This window comes from Perca fluviatilis, chromosome 23 (assembly GCF_010015445.1).
Source record: "Perca fluviatilis chromosome 23, GENO_Pfluv_1.0, whole genome shotgun sequence".
NCBI classification, from domain to species: Eukaryota; Metazoa; Chordata; class Actinopteri; order Perciformes; family Percidae; genus Perca; species Perca fluviatilis.
This window is the reverse complement of record NC_053134.1, coordinates 24493456-24500105: the sequence shown is the minus strand read 5'-3', so window position 1 is coordinate 24500105 and position 6650 is coordinate 24493456.

Here is a 6650-nt window from a genome sequence, read left to right as displayed (position 1 = left end):
ACAGAAGAAAACAAACAGTTATTTCTTCCATCCACTCCTCTTTGTGGAACAGAGCATAATATTACTCCTGTGATTCTCCACTGGGGCGCGTCTGTGCTGCGTCCCGGTTTTGTTCCGTCCTCTGCCACGCGCCATACCACACCGGGAGGGTCTCAGAAGCGTAACATATTTCTGCCCAACTCGCAGTATTGTCTCTACAAGTGCTTGACAGAACAATCGCGTGTTGTTGTTTCCCGAAACGAATGGAGTTTTGCAAGGCGAGGGACATCCGGATCTTTCTGCGATTATCCTGCAAATTAACTTACGTTGATCAAGACTATTACTCTACAAGCTAGCTTAATAGGACAGCTTCCTCCATTTTGTTTCATCTTAAAAACATCTCCAGACTCCGGCCATCACTCTCTGACTCCGTGGCAGAAACCCTCATACATGCTTTTGTTACCTCCCGTTTGGACTACTGCAATAGAGTCCTGTCTGGGGTCCCCAGCAAAACCCTAGACAGGCTCCAGTATGTCCAAAAGTCATCAAAAACGCATCAAATATAAAATCCTTCTTCTCACCTACAAATCTGCACTGGCCCCACAGTACCTCTCCAACCTCCTCCATCCGTACACCCGACCCTCAGACGCTGGCCTGCTCTCCGTTCCCCACACCAGACTCTGTACCTTCGGAGACAGAGCCTTCAGTGATGCAGCCCTGTCCCTCTGGAACACCCTCCCTGCAGATATCCAAAATGTTACATCCCTGAACAAAACCTCCTGAAACACCACCTGTTCACCACAGCCTACAACCTCCCACAGCTTAGCCACTGTAATTCTGTGAAGTGTCCTTGGGTTTCATGAAAGGCGCTATATAAATAGAAAAAGTTATTATTATTATTATTATTTAGTACTGCTCAGCTCTCTCTATTTCCTCAAAGGTCAGCACTGTCAAGACAGTTCACTAAGGTTAGACTCTACGCAAATGTACTTTACCTCTGTGAGTGAATCCAGTGATTCCATTAAAGTGATGGTTCGGAGTAATTCACCCTAGGGTCCTTTGCACCATGACCTCGAGCCAAACACCCCCCCAGAAGCTTTTTTCACCTGGGTCTAACATTGGGCGAGTTAGCGTAGAGTAGCGTTAGCCGCTGAATAGCTTAGCGCAGGGGCTAATGGACCCACGTTTGTATCTCGTAAATGACCCCACTAATAATGCCCGAAATGGTACCAAAGGTCTACACTAGTATATATAGGTTATGCAAAAAAAAAAAAAAAAAGCTTCTGGGGGGGTGTTTGGCTCGAGGTGGTACCGCAAAGGACCCTAGGGTAAATTACTCCGAACCATCACTTTAAGTTGATTTCATTTTGTTATAATATTTAGTTACAAATGCTGGCACTGTCTCAACTTTACCATTTAGCTGTTGTGGCTCCTGTTATGTGGGGATTCCGTGCCTTGCCCATAGACACTTCGGCAGGGCCAATGGCTCATCGGTTTGCTCCGGTTAAAAGCCCAGTCCCTCTGACCAAGGGAACGCCTTACACTATAAATTCTCCCTCCTGAAGACAGATGACAGCTTTATTATCCATTAACCCTCAGAACGCAAACTGCCTGAGATTTGAGAGAAGAGATCGGCCTCTAATTCTGTTCATTGAGCCCTTAACTCTAAATGTCAGCATTTGCATTAATCAGCGAGTGATTTATCATCACATCAGATAATCCATTTAGTCTGCATATCCTGCCAACACTTTTCATCTCTATGGATGGAAAATTGACTTACACAATGTTTTTACAGCAAAACCCTCCCTAACACTTCAGTGCATTGACAGTTCTCTTACTGGCTTTTTAAGGTCTTCTTGATTGTTTGTGTGAATCTGCCCTTTAACGTTCTGGTCACAAGCCTGCGTATCCCAGTCATGGGAAACTTGAATCTGAAGCCTAGTAAATCTGATGGTATCTGCGATAACGAGGGATGAAAAGCATCTTGTCACGTTGACTAAGTGCACAGTGTCAGTTCAGGTTTCACGCTAGTGCTCAAATCCCTGCACGGTACGTTTAATGGTAGAAAAACACGAGGACACAGGATAACTTTTCTGAACTTTACTATTAACCATATTATGGCTAATGCTTAAAGTGCTCACATTATGCTCATTTTCAGGTTCATAATTGTATTTAGAGGTTGTACCAGAATAGGTTTATGTGGTTTAATTTTCTGAAAACAGCATATTTTTGTTGTATTGCACATTGCTGCAGCTCCTCTTTTCACCCTGTGTGTTGAGCTCTCTGTTTTAGCTACAGAGTGAGGCATCTCACTTCTGTTCCATCTTTGTTGGGAGTCGCGCATGCGCAGTAAGTACTGCTAGCTAGTCAGTTGCAGAGTATGAGGGCGTGCCCTGACAGTAGCTAGGTAAGGACTACTAGCCAGTCAGAAGCAGAGTATGAGGGTGTGCCCTGACGGTACCTAGGTAAGGACTACTAGCCAGTCAGAAGCAGAGTATGAGGGCGTGCCACGCTAGCAGCTAGGCGAGCATTATAACGTGTGTTACAAAGTGACCCACGTTTGTCTCTGAAGTAAAGGCTGGACTACAATAGAGCTGTTTGGAGCAGTTGGTGAACAGTGTTTTCTGTCCCTTTGGGGGGGGGGGACTTTGGGCTTTTTCATTTTGTAAACTTATAACATGCACAAAAAAGATAAATAACACAATAAAGGAAAGGGGAAAAGCCAAAAAGCATAATATGAGCATTTTAATATATGCTACCATGTAAATATCCACTTAAATTCAATTTAATTTATAGTATCAAATCATAACAGGAGTTATCTCAGGACACTTTACAGAGAGAGCAGGTCTAGACCACACTCTATAATTTACACAGACCCAACAGTTCCCCCAAGAGCAAGCATTTGGTGCGACAGTGGCGAGGAAAAACTTCCTTTTGACAGACAGACCCAGACTCTTGCGGTTGGGACACAGAGACACTCATACAGATGTACAGATATGATTCATAATAATTATAGCAGTTGGTATGATGAACAGTGGCAATTATAGGATCAATAAAGATAATAGAACTAGCACTAGAAATAATAGTAGTAACAGTGCAGGGCGTCGAGTTGGACCACAGCAGCAGCTGCAACCACGACCAAGGTGCCGCCCCAATCCATTTCAAAGGAAATCTCCGTGGCGAGAATATATAAGGACTCTGGGGAAGTTAGTAACAAGTGTTACTGGGACGTGAATGCACACAGATGGAAAGAGAGATGGGAGACGGAACGAGGACTGTGGATTTTTTTCCCCCATCACTTACATTGGAAGCACATTAGGAAGGGATCTCTTAAAGTGATGGTTCGGAGTAATTCACCCTAGGGTCCTTTGCACCATGACCTCGAGCCAAACACCCCCCCAGAAGCTTTTTTCACCTGGGTCGAACATTGACTAGAGTTAGCTAGAGTAGCGTTATCAGCTGAATAGCTTAGCGCAGGGGCTAATGGACCCACGTTTGTATCTTGTAAGTTACCCCACTAATAATGCCCGAAATGATACCAAACGTCTACAAGTAGTACAAATAGGTTATGCTCTCATAAAACGATGGATTGGAAAGTTTGTAAGTACACCAGAAGTTTATGTAAATAACACTTGCCTGCTCTCTTCAGCTCTCTGCTGCTGCTGCTGCTGCTGCTACCTGCAGTTAGACGAGTGCTTAGGGACATCTACAAATTACTACACCGAAAAGAGTTACAACAAAAATATTTATTAATTCAATGATTAAATAAGGTAATGTCTCCAAACTTACCTCAGTTATTACTTGTCTCCTGCTAGTTAAATTAATAAATATTTTTGTTGCATCTCTTTTCGGTGTTGTAATTTGTAGATGTCCCTAAGCACTCGTCTTACAGCAGCAACAACAGCAGAGAGCAGAAGCCAGCAGGCAAGTGTTATTTACATAAACTTCTGGTGTACTTACAAACTTTCCAATCCATCGTTTTATGAGAGCATAACCTATTTGTACTACTTGTAGACGTTTGGTATCATTTCGGGCATTATTAGTGGGGTCATTTACGAGATACAAACGTGGGTCCATTAGAAAAGAGCTTCTGGGGGGGTGTTTGGCTCGAGGTCATGGTGCAAAGGACCCTAGGGTGAATTACTCCGAACCATCACTTTAAAGGCCTGTGTGAACAGGAAGAATGATTACAGCGAGTATAGCCTGTTTTCAGGCGGACTTGAAAAATTGTGAACCTGTCCTTTAATCCTTGTCCTAGTGCTTTTTAAGTCTCCTCAAAACTTCCCAATAGCCTGAGATTAAACTACAGTAGTGCTGCACCCACATTCAATAATCGCAAAAGTATTATTCCCAGTACTCCACCGTAATGAGTCATTTTGTTTTGTCGTTGTATGTTATGGTGTAGCAAAAAGTGACTTCAACTTGCATTTGGTTGTGCCACTCTGTCTTTTTAAATTATAGAGTTTTTAAATCATAGTGTGTTCTAGACCTACTCAACTTAAGTGTCCTGAGATAACGCCTGTTGTGATTTGAATTGAAAAATTCTCTACGGGCCCCTCCCTGCATCCACAGCTATTCATTCTAGCATCTTTTTGGGTCCTCCTCACACGAGGGCCCTGGGTGGTAAGTTTCTGTATGGGAGGGGCGGGGTCATTGGAACTGTTCTGAAGTGGTGCAAAGGGAAAAAAAACATGTTCTGATGGTTTTCTGTCCTTAAAAAAGTTAAAGTGTGTTTTAATAATGTTGTGTTAAATGTTTTGGGTGTGCATTTATGTTGTCTTGATTTTAGTTTTGTATGGTTGATTTAGTCTTCATGTTTGTCTGCATTTATTGGTGAACCATGACCGAGACCCGGGGGGGCGGGGGGAAGACGTGATGAGGTCTGGGGAGTAACATAATGTTAGGTCCTATAGATTAGAAATCTGTAATGTCTCCTGATTGAGATGTCCCCTGCAGAATACATTGGAAATTACAATCTGTGCATTGTTATCCTTTCTGTTTTATTGGAATTTATGTATTGAGTACATTGTTCTTAAAATCAGGCTGTCACAAAGTAAAAAACATATTTATAAGAAAAAGATTCTTCTCTAGCTTTTACAAGTATAGCCTAATGCTTTGTATATGTTATATTCCAACATGACTCCAGACAAAAATAACTTAAGTTTACTAATGATTTTCAGTAATGTCTACTAATGTAAACTTGATTTGTTTACTGCATCAATTTACCACTCTGTGGTAATACAACTTGACCTGTTAAGTGTCCCCTTGTGTTAAAACTTAAACCGTTTAAAGTAGTGGGTTTCCACGCAAATTTCTAATAAAGTCAACTAATTTGGGATAACGGTGTTTGTACGTAACTTAATGTACATAACAAACATAATGTATTTTAACCCAAAGTATGATCTTTTTTTAAACCTAACCAAGTACGTTTGTTTGAATTCAGAATGTTTACCACGAGTTGGGAATGAGAACATGGCCTTAACCCTCATGCCCTCTTCGGTCATTTTTGTACATTTTTCTCAAGTTTTTTTTTTCATTTCGTGATCATTTTTGCTGTGTTACTTCTTATGGCATGAAATTTTGTAGGAATCCTTCTTTTCAGTCAAATTTTTTAAATCCAGTGTTGTTTACTCTTACATGTCTTTTATACTTAAATGATTCATTTTGTACCCTCTGGACACCTTCGAGGCAAAAATGTCCACGCACACAAAAACTGTTATTAAATCATCATATATCAATATTTTTTTCTGCTTTTTTTTCATGAATCACTTAAACAACTTCTTACCTAATCAAAACCACCAAACATTCAATCATTTTCAGGATTTTAACCCTTTAAATGCCAGTTTATGTATTTGAAGTATGTCATTTTTTATAAAAAAAAACACAAAAAATGATTTTTTTCCCATATAATGAATAATATGTAGATGGGGCTTTGGTGGTGATTAGAGGCTTGGATATGTCAAAGATAAGCAACAAAACTGATTTGATTGCATTAGTATTTTTTATGTAATTCCAGATAATCCCTCTGGACACCTTCGAGGCAAAAATGGCCCCATTGACTTCCATTATAACCACATGTTTTGATCTCACTGCCTTTACAGTATAAAACCATGCATTCTGTAATGTCAGCATTTCATTTGGAAGAAAACTAGTCATATTTAACATTTTTACAGTATTTCACCAGATTCAACCATTTTGCCCTTGTAGGCCGATGCATGAAATTATAGTTATATTATGGAGCTGTGTGTGTGTGTGTGTGTGTGCACGCGCGTGCGTGCGTGTGTGTGTGTATGTGTGTGTGTGTGTGTGTATATGTGTGTGTGTGTGTGTGTGTATACAGTGCCTTGCGAAAGTATTCGGGCCCCTTGAACTTTTCGACCTTTTGCCACATTTCAGGCCTCAAACATAAAGATATAAAACTGTAATTTTTTGGGAAGAATCAACAACAAGTGGGACACAATCATGAAGTGGAACGAAATTTATTGGATATTTCAAACCTTTTAAACAAATAAAAAACTGAAATATTGGGCGTGCAAAATTATTCAGCCCCCTTAAGTTAATACTTTGTAGCGCCACCTTTTGCTGCGATTACAGCTGTAAGTCGCTTGGGTATGTCTCTATCAGTTTTGCACATCGAGAGCCGACATTTTTGCCCATTCCTCCTTGGCAAA